At 47.5% G+C, this 17225-nt stretch overlaps 1 long non-coding RNA gene across 1 annotated transcript in view; it reads left to right on the top strand.

Moving 5' to 3' along the window:
• Positions 1–17225, top strand: part of LOC118524087 (uncharacterized) — a 112278-nt gene that overhangs the window by 80996 nt on the left and 14057 nt on the right. The window contains exons 9-11 of the long non-coding RNA XR_013441559.1: positions 6507–6694; positions 7984–8139; positions 8278–8398. This is a non-coding gene — a long non-coding RNA (uncharacterized LOC118524087). The remainder of the gene's footprint in view (positions 1–6506; positions 6695–7983; positions 8140–8277; positions 8399–17225) is intronic.

Raw genomic sequence — 17225 nt, 5'->3', positions numbered from 1 at the left:
TAATTACCAGGAGGGACGACGTCTTTTCAGGCTGGTCCTCTCTGACAGCTTATAGCAATCAGAGCGGGACAACTTGAGCCAGATGGCTGGCCATGGTGATTTCAAGTAGACACAATCAGTGACTGGAGTGGCAATGTCCTCTGGCAGACAAGGAGTGAGAAACCAGCCACTCGTCCTACAGGGTTCCATTCCTGCCACACGTTAACACATAGGAAACTCATCTTCATTCCTTTGTTCTGCATAAACCACCCACTTGCCTCCTGCCACCAGCAGGAAAACAGCCAATGCACAGAGGTCAGAGGCCTGGCTAATCATCATTTTGTTCTGTCTAGTTACATTTGTACATTTTTCAAATTTCAGCTTCTGGATGATTTTCCTCTCCACTGAATAAAACAGTAATGGCCTTCACCAGAGCCTGATGAATGAACACACATTTCTGCTCTTTCCTTCATTGTCAAGCCATCGGAAATTTGCAAGGGCAGAAATGGCGTTCTACAAAAGACTCAGCAATCCCATCCAAGGCAAGTCTTTATTCGCCAGACTTGCCTGGCTCTGGGAGACCCTGGTAATCAGCCTCAAGAGCCTGGGGATCTCTGACCAGCTGTGCTATTGGTTTGCAGCGCCTTCCCGGGACAGTGTTACTCTATTTCTGAATCTCCTTTGCCATTGTGTGTCTAGCTGTCCACACGCGGCGATCAGCAGGAGTGCCCTGAGAGGCTGGGTAGGAGGAGATGGTCATATGTTCCTAGCAACACCTTGAGAGACATGCTAACTGTAGACTTCGGGAGATCGGATGGTTCATAAGTGGATTTAGCTTTGGCAGGTTTTCATATTTATTTTCCTCCATGGAATTTCAAATGAAGACATTAAATGTTGATGTCACAGATATTAATCACTGGACACTTTTAAATTTTACTTATTAGAGAGAGAGGGTTTTTTTAACTTTTAAAACAATTGATACAACTTTTAAAAAACATTTTATCATGAAAAATTCAAACATGCACTAAAGTAAAGAGATTAAATAATAAATAACTAGTCCACATACCCAAACCAAGACTTAACAGTTACTTACATTGTGATGATCATGTTTCATTTTTTGGATGGAAGGCGGATATTTTTGAAGGGGGTATTTATTTTTCCCCAGTGATAATTAGGTTCCCTTTTACAAAATATTTACATGTTAAAGTTTTTTTAAAAATAAAATACAACATGCATAGAGTAAATTGCACAAATTTTGGATATATGGCCCTGTGAATGTTTTTACTAAGTGTTCACACCCAGGTTGCTTAGCCCAGGTCAAGATACAAAACATTCCCAGCAGCCTAGAAGCCCTCCTGATGCTCCTTCTGGTCATTCGCACAGCCCCCCCCCCCCCCCCCCACCGCCGACTAAAGGTATTCATTGTTCTAATTTCTGTCATCATAGTTCTACCTGTTTTTAAATTATATGAATGACATTTTGCAGTATATATTCTTATATGTCTGTCTTGCACTCAAACCATTGTCTGAGATTCATCCACACATTGTATGTAGCCGTGACTTGCTCACTACTTGAATATACTGCAATTTCTTTATTCTACCCTTGACAAACTCTCCAGTTCTTGGATATTAAAAATTATGCTGCTGTTAAAGTCAGGAATATATCTGTGAGTGCACCCATGTACATGTTTGTATTGGATCCGTATCTGGAGAGGAACTGACGTCTTGCAGGGCATGCATGCGTTCTGCTTTAGTAGATACTGCCAAGGAATTTCACAAGGTGGTTGTACAAATTCATGCTTTCCACCAGCAGTGCAACCACCAAGCTTTTTGTCTGTAAGGATTTGCCTATTCTGGACATTGCGTATCAGTAGACTCATACAGTACACGGACCTTGTGTCTGGCTTCTTTCACTTAGCATAAAGTTTTCAAGGTTCATCCATTTTGTAGCATATGTTAGTACTCCAACTTTTTCATATCTGAATAAATATTCCACTGAATGTATGTATACATACTGTAATTTGTTTATCCATTCATCAATTGCTGGACATTTGAGTTGTTCCCACTTTTTGGTTATTGTGCTATGCTGCTATGAACATTTGTGTAAAAGTTTTTATAAGGACATGTTTTCATTTCTCTTAGGTATATACCTAAGGATGGACTCACTGAGTCATATGGTAACTCCACATTTAACTTTTTTGAGGAACTGCCAAACTGATTTCCACAGTGGCTGCATGGTTATACATTCCCACCAGCAATGTGTGAGGGTTGTAATATCTCCACACCCTTGCTAACCATTGTTATTTTATGTTGTTGGGTTTATTTTTATTTTTTTAAACTAAAGCCTTCCTAGTGGATATGAAGGGGTATGTCATTGTGGTTTCAATTTGCACTTCTTGACTAAGGATATGGAGCATCTTTTCATGTGCTTATTGGCCATTTGCATATCTGCTTTGGAGAAATGCCTATTCCAGTCCTTTGCCTATTTTTTATTGAATTTGTTCATTTTTATTTTGTTGTGTGGCATGAGTCCTTTATATATTCTGAGAACAGAACTTTGTCAGACACGTGTCTCCTATTCTGTGGGTTGTTTCTTTATGTTGTGGTAGTGCCATCGGATGCACAGTTTTTAATTTTGGTGAACTCCAACTATCAGTGTTTCCTCTGTTTTTTGTGGTATCGTATTTAAGGAACTGCTGCTTGATCTGAGGTCACAAAGATTTACACCTGTGTGATGTCTGATTTTTCATTCCTCATGTTGGTAGTGCATGCCTGCTCTTTTCTGCACTATCAGCCTTACTAGGAATTTATCAGTCTTATATGCCTTTTTAAAGAATTAACTTTTGAATGTTTCTCTATTACATTTTTCTATTTTTTTTTATTATTTGTTTCTACTTTCGTTTGGTATGATTTACAGTTCTTTTTTAAAAATACCTTCTTGGAATGGGTATCTGGCTCCTTGTTTTTCAATAATATTTCTTTTCTAATACATAAATTTATACCTTTAAATTTTCCTCTACTCGCTGTATCAGCTGTACATCAAAAGATTTGCTATGTTGCATTTTCATTACCATTTAGTTAAAAATGTATTCTTGCTTCCTTTTTAATTTTTTCTCTTCTCATTTATTTAGAAATATATTGCTTAATTTGTAAAACTCCGAAAAAAATTAGTTATGCTATTAATTTCTTGCTTGATCCTACTGTGGTTAGAGGATATATTAAATCACTTAAAATGAATTTAGAATTGCTTTTTGGCTCATAATATAAACAAATTTTTATGTATTCCACGTAAATTTGAAAAGTGAGGTCCATTTTGTTAATTGTGTTTTTCACATTGTCTATGCTGTTACTGATTTTTTATTTGTTCATTTTGATTTTTATTTAGAGAATGGTTTCAATATTTCTATGTCTTTTCTTTTTAGCCCATTTTTAGCTCTTGCTTTATATGTTTCAAAATTGTGTTATTAGGTGCCTACAAATTTAGGATCTAATCTTTCTATTAAAGTATACTCTTTTTAAATCTAAAAATCCTCATGGCCTTAAAGACTACTTTATCTTATATAAGTTGCACTATGTCAGATGTTTTTTGGTTAGTGTTTTCAATGTATATCTTTTTTGATCAGTGTTTTGAATGTGTAACTTTTTTCAATTCTTATACTCCAAATGTTCTGTATTCTTATATTTAAAACAGCTTTCTCTTGAAAGCAACATGTACTTGGATTTTAAAATACAAGTTATAAAACCTTTGTTTTTTAATTTATATTATTGATACTTTCACGTAATATAATTACTTATAATCTTGTATTTAAATCTAGAATCTTACTAACTTTTTTGTTTGTATACCTGTTGGTATGTTTTTCTCCTTTCCATCTTAGTTTTTAACTAATTGTCTATATTTTTAGCTCTACAATTGCACTTTGTTAATTCCTTAGTTATACATGCTTTTATTAATCTTTTCGTGATTACAGTAGAGAGCATAATGTGCACCTTTGATTAATTTGCATTTAAGTTAAAATGTTACTTTTACTATTTAATGAATTATCAAGGACATTGCTGTAGTTTAACACTCCTGCTTTTTGTGCAATTGTTGTCATATGTTTCAATTCTTCAAATAATTTAAATCCTACAAGAATTTTTTAAAAGATTTATCTATCTATCTATCTATCTATCTATCTATCTATCTATCTATCTAAGAGAGAGAGGGAGGAGGGGCAGAGGGAGAGAATCCCCAATCAGACTCCCTGCTGAGCTTGGAGCCTAATGTGGGGCTTGATCTCATGACCCTGAGATTATGACCTGAGCCAAAACCAAGAGTCAGACACTCAACCAACTGAGCCACCCAGGTGCCCCAATCCTACAATAATTTTTAATCTTTGTGTTAATAATATCTCATATTTAATTAGAGTTAAACATATATTTACCCTTTCTAGTGTTTTCAACCCTCCCTGCATTTCTGTGCTTTTTTACTGGGATCATTTTCCTTCTGTTGAAAAATTCCTTTTAATTTCTTTACTTCTGTTAGTGTTTTTCTATTCATGACGAATTTTAAATTCTTGTTTGTCTAAAAAATACATTCATTTATTTGATATTTAAGACTACTTGTGCTATGTATTTAATTCTAGTTTGGAAATTATTTTCTTTCAGCATTTTAAAATTGTCATTTTATTGTCATCTGTCTTCTATTGTTTATGTTGTATAGACATCTGTCTGTCTTATTGCTGCTCCTTTGAAGGACAGGTTGCTTTTTTTCCACTGACTATTTTTAAGAGTTTTTTATCTTTTTTTTTTTTTTTTTTTTTTTAGCAGTTTACTCTGAACAGTAGTTTACTCTGTGAGTAGTTGTGGTAGGTGGACTTCTCAAATGATTCCCCAGGGACTCTCACCTTTGTATAACCCCCTCTTTGCCTCTCTAAGCTCTGGTTGCCTTCATTGATCTCTGGTCCTTCCATGCTTTCAAAAATCATTATCCAGCTTTTGAAATTGTTTTCCATGGGGTGATTCTTCTTATACCAGCTATGAAATCCCAGCTAATAGCAAGACCACATGGTCAGTCAAAACAATGTGAGTAGGCATTCTCTAAGTGAATTTCCATTGATCAAGGATGCATTGCCAAACACTCTTCAAGTACTGCTTGAGAATTAATGAATGAGATCAGTTTGACCTGGAAGAACCATGCTCCTGGTTAATGTGAAGCATGTTCATGACTTGTGGTTGAAACATGTTCAAAGTTCAGTAAGTTTCTAAATAGACTGGAATGGGAAATACCTTGAAACAACTAAAAAGATGCAGATGAAAGCCAGCCCCAGGGGAAGAGCGAAGAAAATGCAGCTTCACTCAGCGCTGGAACCCTATGCCACTTGACCCTGGGTAATAAATATCATGCACAACCTACTTGCATTTTCTGCACCTTTGAGGCTCCATGTACCCTTGGGAACTACCCAGCTATGCCTGGCTCAGTCCTTTCCCTTGTCCACAGGGATCCAATTGGCATTGGCCAGAATTCCATAGAGGAGGCATAGTTAAAACACAGAGGCTTTGTGGGGCCCATGAAAAGAGATTAGAATCCCAGTTTATCCACCCACGTTCCATATTGGACAATTCATTCAAATCTCAGTCTTGGTTTCCTGGTTTGTGAGATGAAGGTTGTTATGACAGTGAGGCATGGTGTCACTGTCAGCCTCCTGACACATGGTAACCAATCAGTAAGGTGTGCTCTTTGCTCACTCTTCCTTTTAGACTTACCTTTCATGTTCAGGGGATTTCTACATGTGGGCACCGCTCCATCACTTACGTCTTTCATCTCTCAGGCTTCAGTCACTTCTCTCTCGGTCTGGGTGGTGTGTGAGTGTTAGGGGGAAAGTTGGTCTAGGAAGGGATGACAGTGGGATTTGTGCTGTGGAAACCTATGCCGCAGACGTTCTAATTAGTCCAGCAGCCTCTTTTCCAAACGCAACCCAGGCAGCATTCATTACCCCCACTGGCCAAGAGGGTCAGCCTGGCTCTGGAAGCAAAGGTGGGGACGGTGTTCTAGCACAACAGAAGTGGTGGCAGAAGGATCATCCATCTGTGGAGACCCCGCAGCAATGCAATTATGGGACCATTGCAGGGTGAAAGTTCAGTGGCGTACGGGGCAGGTCTACAGGGGCCCGTTTTGATGGGGTGATTACGATGTGCAAATGCAGGGCAGAGATTCTGAGACCTGGCTAAGCCAGATACAGGCCAGTGAGAGTCATTTTGTGCATACGTCTGTGGAGCCAGGGAGGGGCTGGAGGACCAGTATGTGGGGGATCCCGGGACTGGGGAGAGAAGCAGGCTGTTAGGAAATGAGAGACGTTTCACTGGGATGACTTGTCCCTCACAGGAGGGAAGGGGGTTTGGAGGGAGTAAACTTAATGAATCCAAAGATAGCGTACCTGCGAAACATCCAAATCTTCAGATTTTAGCAAAGTGTGCTTACTGTTATTCTTGAACAGGGAGGGTTGGTTTTTGTTTTGTTTTGATGAGAGATTGTGGTACTGGGTGTTACAGAAAAACGGTGTGATTCCCCCGGCTTCTCATGCTGCCATCTGACTTACATCTGACTTGATCGTATAACATCGGAGACGTCATATGTGAGGAGACCCGCCATGTTTGGGGCCCATGGAATAACGAGCGAAGGAGGAACCTGGGCACCTGGGACAAAGGTCAAGCTGGAGAGAACTGATTTCCCCCTCAAGGTGACCCCCGTAAAGTGACCCCTTCATTTTTGGAGAGTAGATGAAATGAGCGGAAGGAGGGGGTGCGGGAGATGCCATGCCCCCGGAGTCCAGGAGAGATGCTGATCGAAGCCTCAGGGAGTTTTCCCTGAACACTCGGTGCAGACTGACGTTAGCGCAGTCCCTTAGATTCCACACTGGCAGAGGCCACAAGGCAAATGCAGTGACGGCCAGCGGGGCCGTCCTGGGTGTGGGGCGATGTAAGCAGTAGCAGCACCTGCTGTCACCCCGACTGCAGGTAAGGTCCTCGGCGTCCCTGGTGTGTACTGAGCCGGGGACATGTGTGGGGGCAGGGTGCACGTGTCATTGGAGGGACAGCCTGAACCAACTGCCTTTGTTCTTGGCAGAAGGGGGGATGGGTCCAGCTACTGCCTTGCTTTTCCCCTCCCCACCCCAAAGTTATTAATCTCCCTTCTCTCTGTGTCAACAGTAGCAGAATCAGAGAACCCGAAAGGATCCCCCCATCACATTCGTTTTCTAATCAGCAGGGCTTCGGGGAGGGAGGTGCAATGATTTGCAGAATGCCCTGCATCTCCCAGCCCCCTCCTCCCCATCCACTGGCCTCCTGGGTATTGAGTGCTGCCCTTCTCAATTCCACCACGAATCCGACATGTCCCTACCCCTCTGGATGGTGACCAGGATTCACGGTCAGACATACAGGAGTGGTCCGATGACTCTATGGTGAAGAGCAGGTGGATCAATGCAACTCATCTCTCCCACTGGAAAGACAAGGCAGCCTTGTGTGGGGGACGTTGCCTTAACTCGGGGCCAGGCAGACAGGTTCGAACGTGGCTGCTTTACTGTCCAGCTATGCGGCTTCAGACAACTCAACCACTCAGGGCTTCCATTTCTTTCCCTGTAGTCGGGAAATAATACGTACCTGGGAGGACTGGGATGCAGATTAAGCCATGTGTGAAAACGCTACACCCATGCACGTGTATTCAGGAGTGACTGGTACCTGACATCACAGGTGTTCAGGGGTGTTTGTTGAACTGAACTTAGCTGGGGAACGTATTCCAAGTCCACCTGAGTTGTGGTGTCTTTGGAGGTGGAGAGCCAAGTCACAGTCAGAGCTAAGCTTGCCTTTGAGATCCCACAGGTGAGCGTGGTGGCCCCAGGGGAAATGGAGCAGAAGTGGCCGGGAACACAGCTGCAAAGTTGTCATATCTGATGGTCTCAGGGAGCATGGCGCTCTTCGCGGTAGCTCTAGAAGGTGGGTGGGATAGAGACCTTATTTTATGTCTTCCAAGGTGCTCGTTGCCGTGACAGCTGACTTAACGGCGTTCCATTTCAGGCTGCGCCGCCGTCATCCCCAAAGGCCCCATCAGCCCTCGTCCCTCAGGGTGTCAGCTGGACCACGTGGCTCTCTGGGAGCTGCGATTCCACGGCAGGCATGGCAATCCAAAGTGAGTTTGTGAGGTTCAGGAATCCAATTTTGCCCGGATTATGTTCCTGCTCTGCTTCAGAACGGAAAGCTGTCTTTGTCAGTCAAATAAAGGATGGAAATGATTTAGGTCTGGATTTCATGCCGCTTTTCTTTCTAGACAGAAGACGGCTTCAGAAGTCACGTGTGGTGTGTGTCTCGAATACTTGAGAACCCGCTCAGCAGAGAACACAAAGAACAGATCAAGATCCTACCATCTGGCGAGCTTTCCTATCGAGCAGGTGCTTACACTTATGGTCTCAGGAAATTTGTTTATTAAAACAATAACCATGAGTTGAGTGTTGTCCCTTTTACAGATGAGGATACTGAGGTAGGCACAGAATTGGGGGTTTCATCCTTGCCTTCCCCTGCAGAGCCTCTCCCCACAGGGTATCGCCTTTTGTCAGAATCAAGAACGTTTTTCTTTCATGCTGCTCACGAGTTAGTTTCCCTTGCTCTAGTGGGGCCGATGCGGGTACGGGCCTTTGGTGTTAAGCAACAGTATAACCCTGTGGTTTGTTCATCAATTACACAGGACTTGCTTCGAAGTACAATTTGAATGCCACATGGGGCCACATGTGTCCGTAGGACCAGGCAACATACCTCTTCTTTCCCATTTACTGTTCGTGGGTAACCCAGGGCCCAGGCCTTCAATTAGCTTCATTAGAATAGATCTTCTGCCTAAAAGAGAAGAGAAGAAGCAGCATTAAAAGACAGAGGCCAATTGGGAATTGCTGTTTTCGTTTACCGAGTGATGATAAATAAAGGTGTATTCCCTGATTTAAAGAAGGTTTCAGGAGAATAGTTGGTGAGAGCCTCTCAAACACACAGCCTGGCCTCAGAAGAATTTTTATCTCAAAATAAATGATTGGATTAATTACTAATTAATATCTTATTATCTCTCGAATGCACTTGTTTTTTTCTTCCACCGCCAAAGCCATTATCTTAGTCTGGGGCTCCCACCCTCTGTCACCAGGACTGTCCAAGTCCCTCATCTCATCTCTCTGACCCAGACTCTCCCATGAAGCTGGAGCAAGCTTTGGAAAGCACTTATTTACCACGTTCTTGTCTGTCTTACCGTCTGATGGCTCTGCCGGTGGCACATGGAAGTCCTGCCCAGGCCGATCATGCACTAATGGTCGGGGGCAGCCTACCTCTCCAGCATGTCCTCTCCCACTCTGCAACCACGTGGGATTGTTTGTAGTCTTCCAAAGCCCCTGTTCCCTTGGTGATTGGTCTGTGCACACCCCACGCACTCTGCGAGGCACCTCTGGCCCCACCCACCCGGGGGCTCCATCCAGGTCCTGGAGATGAGCTTGCCCCCTCTTGGATGCCTCCTTGGCCACCTGCCCCAGCTGTGCAGGCCTGGCATCCCTCCTGCTTGCTTCTGCAGCCTCCTGTTCTTATCTTTAACTCATCACACTGTATTGTAAGTACCCAGTGGACGCTGGTCCCTGATGGTACAGGCAGTAGGTTATAGTGACGACAGAGTGATAACTCTGTGGGACTCCTGGCTGTTGTTAGGGAAGCCTCCCCATTTCTTGGTGTCTCCATCTCAGTTGCTTTTCAGATGTGGGGACTGGGGTGTCCAGACCTGGCCAAACAGTCAATTCTCAGGCACTTATCTTGTAAGAGCCTTGGGATTATCTGGTCTTTATTTTTAATTATTATTTTTGCAGTGGTATCATTCATGGAACTTTGTAAAAAAGCTAAAATACTAGGTTAGTTGGGTTGGAATTTGGTGAGAGTCTTGGACTTTCATATAATTCTCCCCTGTGATCCCTAGTTACCCTGATGCATGGTTTGAGAAATGACAAATCAACCCTGACATCTGATATTACAGGTGAGGAAACTCATCTCTAAGAGGGGTAATGATTTCCTTTAGATCACACTGCTAAGTAGGGGCAAGGCAAGCACTAAAACTTGAATATTTTAGTTTTAAGCCTTAATCCATTTTTTTGGTCCTAAATTCCACACTGATTCCTATTTATTTATGTCTCTTACTATCTGTCTTACTATGTATCTATGTCTTTATGATTTATCTACTTATCATCTATCCTCTATTATTACCCATCTTCACCATCACCACCACCATCATCATCATCATCACCATCATCATCATCATCACCATTAACATCATCACCACCATCATCACCACCACCATCATCATCATCACCATCAACATCATCACCACCATCATCATCACCACCATCACCATCATCACCATCATCACCATTATCACCATCACCATCATCATCATCACCATTATCACCATCACCATCATCATCACCATTATCACCATCATCATCACCATTATCACCATCACCATCATCAACACCACCATCATCAGCATCATCACCATCACCATCATAATCACCATTAACATCACCATCACCATCATCATCATCATCACCATCACCACCATCACCATCATCACCACTATCACCATCATCATCACCATAATCATCATCATCATCATCATGTGATCATCATCATCTATTTTCTTAGCTTTACATTCTGTGCCACAAAGATAAGTAATCCACATGGAGGCTTCCTATATTCATTCATAGGCCATGATTTTCTATTTATCCTGATCTGGTCTTTACAGAACTGACTCATCAGCTCATCTAGGAACCAAGTTGCCAGCATGCAGCTGCTAGATAGCCATACCTGCTCAGGAAGTAAATTTTACCTTCTGCCACCTCATTTTCTCATTTGATCCTAGCCCCTTGGTGCATCTGAGTCCAGCTGCCTTCCGATGTTTTGCTTCATTGCCAGTTCCTGATGTGCACATACTCCCTGGAACATGGCTTTTGCAATTGGCCTACTCCTCGTTCTTGGGTATGATATCATATCTGACATCGGGCCTCCCTTGCATCCACCCACAGGGCTCAGGAGCAAGCCTGTGTTGGCCCTCTGTCGATGGCGGCTTTGCCCTACATGCATTAAGACCCAAGGACTGGGTGCTTTCCCATGCAGATCAGTCATTGTTGGCTTCTCTTTCAGCAGGACTCTGATGCTTGGCCATGGCTGCCGTGGGAGGCTAAGCTCCCATTTACCTACTATGAGGATTCTTGGTGCCAAGCAACAGAATTTGACTCTAGCTAACTGAGGCAGAAGAAAAATGTATTGGAAGAATATTTGCTAGCTCATAGAATTGATGCAGGGCAAAAGAAGAGGCTCAGTAAATGGGAGGAACCAGGAACGCTGAACATCCAGAAGCTCAGTCTGGTTAGATGCGCCTGACATGGGAAGCCCTTCCAGCTCCCCTGCCATCAGGCATGCCTGAAACCTGCTGGAATGCATTCTAATCCATTCTCTGTGATCCACACTCTCAGACGGGACAAAGCACCTGACGGCCATGCTAGGTCACATGCTATACTGCCAGGGTCCGAGGAACGTCGGCACCTGGCATTTATCCTCCATAGATACGGCAGTCCTCGCTCCTGCCGGATTTCACATGGTGGTGGGCTCAAATACTAGACAGAGAGAAAAAGGCCAATGCCAACTCTCAGTCTCTATATTTGCTTCCAGTGTGTTCTGTGTGCCAACGCCCAGAGTTCTTTCCTAGACGTGGTTCTAAAGCCTGACTCCACACTTCCAGCTCTCGGTTTAGTGATGACTATAAGTAAGCCCATCAGGCTTCCACGAGCGGGCCATAATCTGGCCTTGGCCACAGGGCTGAGTCTTACTGGCCTTTGTCACTTAACCCTTTCCTCTCACCCACTTAGGGTCTAGAAGAAGCTGAACTTCCTAACTCCGAGAAATTTCACATCTCTGGACTCTTGGAGCTGCTTTGATTTTCACTTTCCAACCAGCCATCGATTTTTCCTAATAATGCTTCAAGCACAGCCGTATCAGCCAATGCCCTCTCCTAATTTACGTTACACCTAGATGTTCCGTGGGAACCCGACCTACCTTCCCTGATTCCATGTGTGACAGAGTAACCGTATGTTGACATCATGTATTATACTCTAGTTTTCCAGGCTCTGACATCAGTCTCCCTGTCACCAGCCATTGGGCCACTAAGCCAGTGACATACTTTAAATCACTGATATGACAGCACCCCACGTCAAGCTACCAATGTGTGTATTTATTCAGGTAACATGATCTGACCTAACAGGGAAGCCCTGAAATGCAATAGTGGACACTCCAGGAGTGATTTATGGTTTGCTTGAAGTACGGTGAGGGCTGTGTTTGTGGTGTGGGGGGTAGAGAAGGGGCAGGGCTCTGCCTGACACTGTCCTTCCGGTCACTCCAGAGCCCGGACAGCAGAGGCCCCACCAACGGCAGCACGTGGCTCCCACAGCCCCACCCCCCTCAGCAACGGCACACATCTGCAGAGGAGGGGTGCAGTGTGGAGGGTTCCACGGGGAGTTTTTCTGGACTCGGCCTAAAAGATGTCCCTTCTGCCCTCTTCTCTTGGCCAGAACTCTGTGCCGTGGCTCAAGCTGGACGCTGGGAGAGCGCAGTTGTGGGCAGGGCCGCTTTCCGGTTGCTTTCCAGTTCTTTCTTAGTTTCCATCCCTCTACTGAAATTCCTCATCTGTTCATGCACCGTCCACTTTTTCCTCGAGGGCCTTCAACACAGCAATCGTGGGTATTTTAAACCCCATATGATGGTTCCAGCACCAGGGCCCTGCCAGAGTCTGGTTCTTTTGCACGTTCTGTCTCCTCACGGTGAGTTTGCCTGCTTCCGTGGGCCGTGTGGGGGCTTCAGTTCATCGAGTCAGGGGCACCGGGCTTGGCTTCTGCTGATCCGGTCACCCTCCATGTAACTCTGGCTTCCAGTGGTCCCTTTGTTGAGGGTGGGGCTGATTTCCTGGGGGTTTCCAGTCTTGTCACAGTCATCGTCAGCTCCCCTTTGTGCCTGCACCTCAGAGCACCTTTCTCCACGCCCTCATCTTCTTGCGTAGGTTAAGGTGCCCCTCCTTGTGACTCCGTGAGCTCAGCTCAGTACTGGCTGGGGATGGTGAGGCGCTCTCCATCCCAGGCTGGCCTGGTCTCTGAGAGGCCGGGTCCCTGAACCTCAGAGATGGTGGGGTGCTCTCCATCCCAGGCTGGCCTGGACTCTGAGAGGCTGGGTCCCCAAACCTCGGGGATGGTGGGGTGCTCTCCTATCCCAGGCTGGCCTGGTCTCTGGGCCGGGTCCCTGAACCTTGGGGATGGTGGGGTGCTCTCCATCCCGGGCTGGCCTGGACTCTGAGAGGCCGGGTCCCTGAACCTCAGGGATGGTGGGGTGCTCTCCATCCCAGGCTGGCCTGGACTCTGAGAGGCCGGGTCCCTGAACCTCAGAGATGGTGGGGTGCTCTCCTGTCCCAGGCTGGCCTGGTCTCTGAGAGGCTGGGTCCCCGAACCTTGGGGATGGTGGGGTGCTCTCCTGTCCCAGGCTGGCCTGGACTCTGAGAGGCTGGGTCCCTGAACCTCAGAGATGGTGGGGTGCTCTCCATCCCGGGCTGGCCTGGACTCTGAGAGGCTGGGTTCTTGAACTTCAGGGATGGTGGGGTGCTCTCCTGTCCCAGGCTGGCCTGGACTCTGAGAGGCTGGGTTCCTGAACCTCAGGGATGGTGGGGTGCTCTCCCGTCCTGGGCTGGCCTGTTCTCTGAGGGGCTGGGTCCCCGAACCTCGGGGATGGTGGGGTGGTCTCCATCCCAGGCTGGCCTGGTCTCTGAGAGGCCGGGTCCCTGAACCTCAGGGATGGTGGGGTGCTCTCCATCCCAGGCTGGCCTGGACTCTGAGAGGCCAGGTCCCTGAACCTCAGAGATGGTGGGGTGCTCTCCCGTCCCAGGCTGGCCTGGTCTCTGGGCCGGGTCCCTGAACCTTGGGGATGGTGGGGTGCTCTCCTGTCCCAGGCTGGCCAGGTCTCTGAGAGGCACTGGGTTCCTGAACCTCGGGGATGGTGGGGTGCTCTCCATCCCAGGCTGGCCGGGTCTCTGAGAGGCTGGGTCCTCATCTTGGGGGTAGGGGGTTGGTTTAGTCAGTGTGTCCCCTGCCTGTAGCAGCGTCTCTGGTAGTGAGGGTCCAGCGTCTCTTCCTGCTCCTCTCCCGGGGGGGACGGGTGTTCTCCTGTGCCCCGAGAGCCAGCGCCCTGCCCTGCCCCAGCAGCCTGGCTGGGTTCTGTGGGCACAGCACGGCTGGCTTCCGGTGGCTCCTCTCCTCCGGCCGGGCGAGGCCAGGAAGAAGAGCCCCTGAGTGTGCCTGAAGGCCCCCGGGTTTTGGCTGGTGGGGCTGTGCACCGCCGCGCTGGCCTGCCCCCGTCCCCTAGCGGTGTGTTCCGACTGGGCCTTCACGGTCTCCGCGGTGAGAGCAGAGCTGCTATGTCTCCTTGAAGGGTCTGGGTTCCTTGTTCCCACTCTGACCTCAGCTCTCCACTGGATTCAGTGCAGGTACTTTGTGGATTTTGTGTCTCTTTTTTGTCATAATGGTAGGAACAACACTCTTGCCAGCTTCTACATTTTAAATGGAAGCCAGAGGTCCGCTGTCATGTTTTTAATTACTACTAATTTAATTGCTTTTTGTTCTCTAATGATTTTCGTCTCTGAGCCGCCTCTCTTGCAACGTGGATGCACTCTTCTCTCATCCCGCTGTGGACGTTAACTTCTCATTCCCTCCTTCCTACACATACAGGCTGTTTCCTGCAAATTGCTTTGTTCCTGCTTGATTGTTCTGGTGGCTGCCTTCCTTGTTAGAGGCATTTCGCAGATATCCGCTATTCCCGACCACTGCTCAGGATCGAGAGGGGCAGGCCGACATTGTTCGGCGGGTCTGAAAGCGTGGTGGTCAAGTGTGGGCTTCCCTGCAGAGTGTCTGGGGGCTTTCTACAGAACCCCTGGTGTCAGTCCCCCGCTTCTGTCACGAGGCTCTTCCGGTCCCCTGCACCAGGAAACCAGGTCTGGCTGTGCTGAGTATTCCTGTTCCGGAGAAGTCTGTTTTAATTATAAAGAGACTTGACTGAATGCCTTTCTGGAACACTATTCCTCTCTCTCTCTCCTTATTGCTTCTTTCCCAAGTTGGGAAGTTGGTACCTATTTAACGTGCCTAAGCAGACTGCCGTATGGCCACGTTCAGACTCTCCCACCGACTTCCCGGGAGCGCAAATATTAGACGCCCACTCTCGGGGCGAAAGGCTCTCATACGCTTGTCCTTTTAAGCCGTGCGGCTGAGTGCGGGCTCGTGATTGCCCCAGGTTGATTGAGGAACGACAGTTACGAAGAGGCCGGTTAACGAAAGCCATGAGCTGGCCTCCCGCATGGGGAGGACGTGGCAGAATCTGCCCTCGCTCTGTGTGTGCCATTGTGCCCGCGGCTCTCCGGGGTCAGCCCTCCCTTCGGAGACAGGGCTCCCAGGCGCAGGGGACCCAGGCGCTCCTCCACACTCACGTCACGTGGCAGCAAACAGGGACAGGCGTCCGGCCACCGAGGAGATGTGGGTTGGGCCTGGGGCCTGTCCTCCGCGTGTGAGCGGGACTTGCTTCTTGCTAAGCTCTTTGACATCTGCCATCTTGCGAGTCCTCTCTCTGTCTTGGGAGCCAGGAACAATTCCACGACACCCGTGTAACTGTCGGGCACTTTCAGGCTCAAGAGACCGTGGGGTGTGGCTGTGAAGAGGACGTCCAAGGGCACAGGGGACCCGGTGTCCTGGCAGCCTTGGCACCCAGTCCTTGGTTAGGACTGACCTAACAGAGTGCTTTCCCTAACATTCAGGGACCTACAGAAACCTATAATGGGCTAACGTAGACTTAACGAGGAGAATCCTCGGGGCCCTGATTTAACATGTGGACCAAGGACATAGGGGGCACATGGAGGTCTTCCCTGGGAATTCCCGCCTCTAAGGTGAGCTGTTTGCACCTTGGTCCTGAGGAGGCGATGTGTCTTCTGCAATCTCCCCTGTGCCACGCATTTCCCACTCTGGTGGTTGCCGGTGAACTTGCTGTCCCTCTCCTCTGCATGGACATGAACCCTGAATTGGCAATGTGAAATGTATGAGCTTACCGTAACATGTGGAAGGTGGAATTGGCTTGACGTCGGAAGCCGTGGGTGTTGCTTGCTGTAAGTCTTCAGGCTTTGAGGAGCAGCGCTCCCCCCTGGGAGGGAGTCAGGAGAGCAGGGTGGCCTGGGCCGGCACCCCCGCCATGGGCCTCTGGAGCCTCGTGACCGCCCGCCCCGGCCAGCGCTGGGGTTCGGGGCTGAGGTCCCCCTGCACCCGCCAGCACCACCTGCCCCTGCCCAGCGCGATGCATGTCTGTCCCCAGGCACGCACAGCAGGCCTTTCTGGTTGCCCTCGATTAGACTCCTCGTCCGAGCCTCTGAAGAAAAATCTCGATAGGAGCCTCTTAGCATTCCGGCGGGGCTGTCTGCGGTAATGTGTTCGAGGATATAGGTGCCATCGTGTGCAGGGAGCTTGAAAAATGACCAGACAGAGCCAGGCTCGCGGAGCTTGCTATCGGCAGAGCTGGCAGGATAATAGATCAGCCTGTCTCGTGTCAGGGTCAGTTCGCTTGGCGTTGAAAGCACTGGGGCCAATATAATCAGGCTGGGCACACCCCATTTGTCCGGAGCTGCTGCGCCCTCGCGCTCCTGAGATTGCTCTCAGGCGCTGCTCTCTCCCCTGACGACCCCGGAGGGCCTCGGGCCCAGGTCGGGGTGAAGTAGACGGTCAGCAGCTCAGAGGCTGGAGCCTCCTGCTGGCTTCCCTTGGCTCCAAGAACGCCGTGCATTCGGCCATTGAGGGAGGCTGGCAGGTACCTGCTATCTAGCTGGGGGCGGGGGGAGACAGAGTTTTAAATGATTCATTTCCTCTTGGAGAACCGAGGAGCTGGGCTGGCTCCAGAGTTTGCAGGGCTCAGTGCAAAATTAGACCGTGGTTCCCTTGTTCAGAAAGCCAGACTAAGTGCCATCCTAGTTAGCAAAGCATAAATCTTTTTCTTTTCTCCCATGATCTGTCTCTTAATTTGTCATGTTGCTTTTATTTGATATATAATATAGTTTTCAGTAAGGAAAAATTGTAATTTTGAATTATTAGCATGAATTTTACCTTTTGTCTCTATGTAGTGCAATACCAGCTTTAAATG

Source organism: Halichoerus grypus, chromosome 10 (assembly GCF_964656455.1).
Source record: "Halichoerus grypus chromosome 10, mHalGry1.hap1.1, whole genome shotgun sequence".
In the NCBI taxonomy this organism is placed as follows: domain Eukaryota; kingdom Metazoa; phylum Chordata; class Mammalia; order Carnivora; family Phocidae; genus Halichoerus; species Halichoerus grypus.
This window is presented reverse-complemented; position numbering and strand designations above follow the sequence as displayed.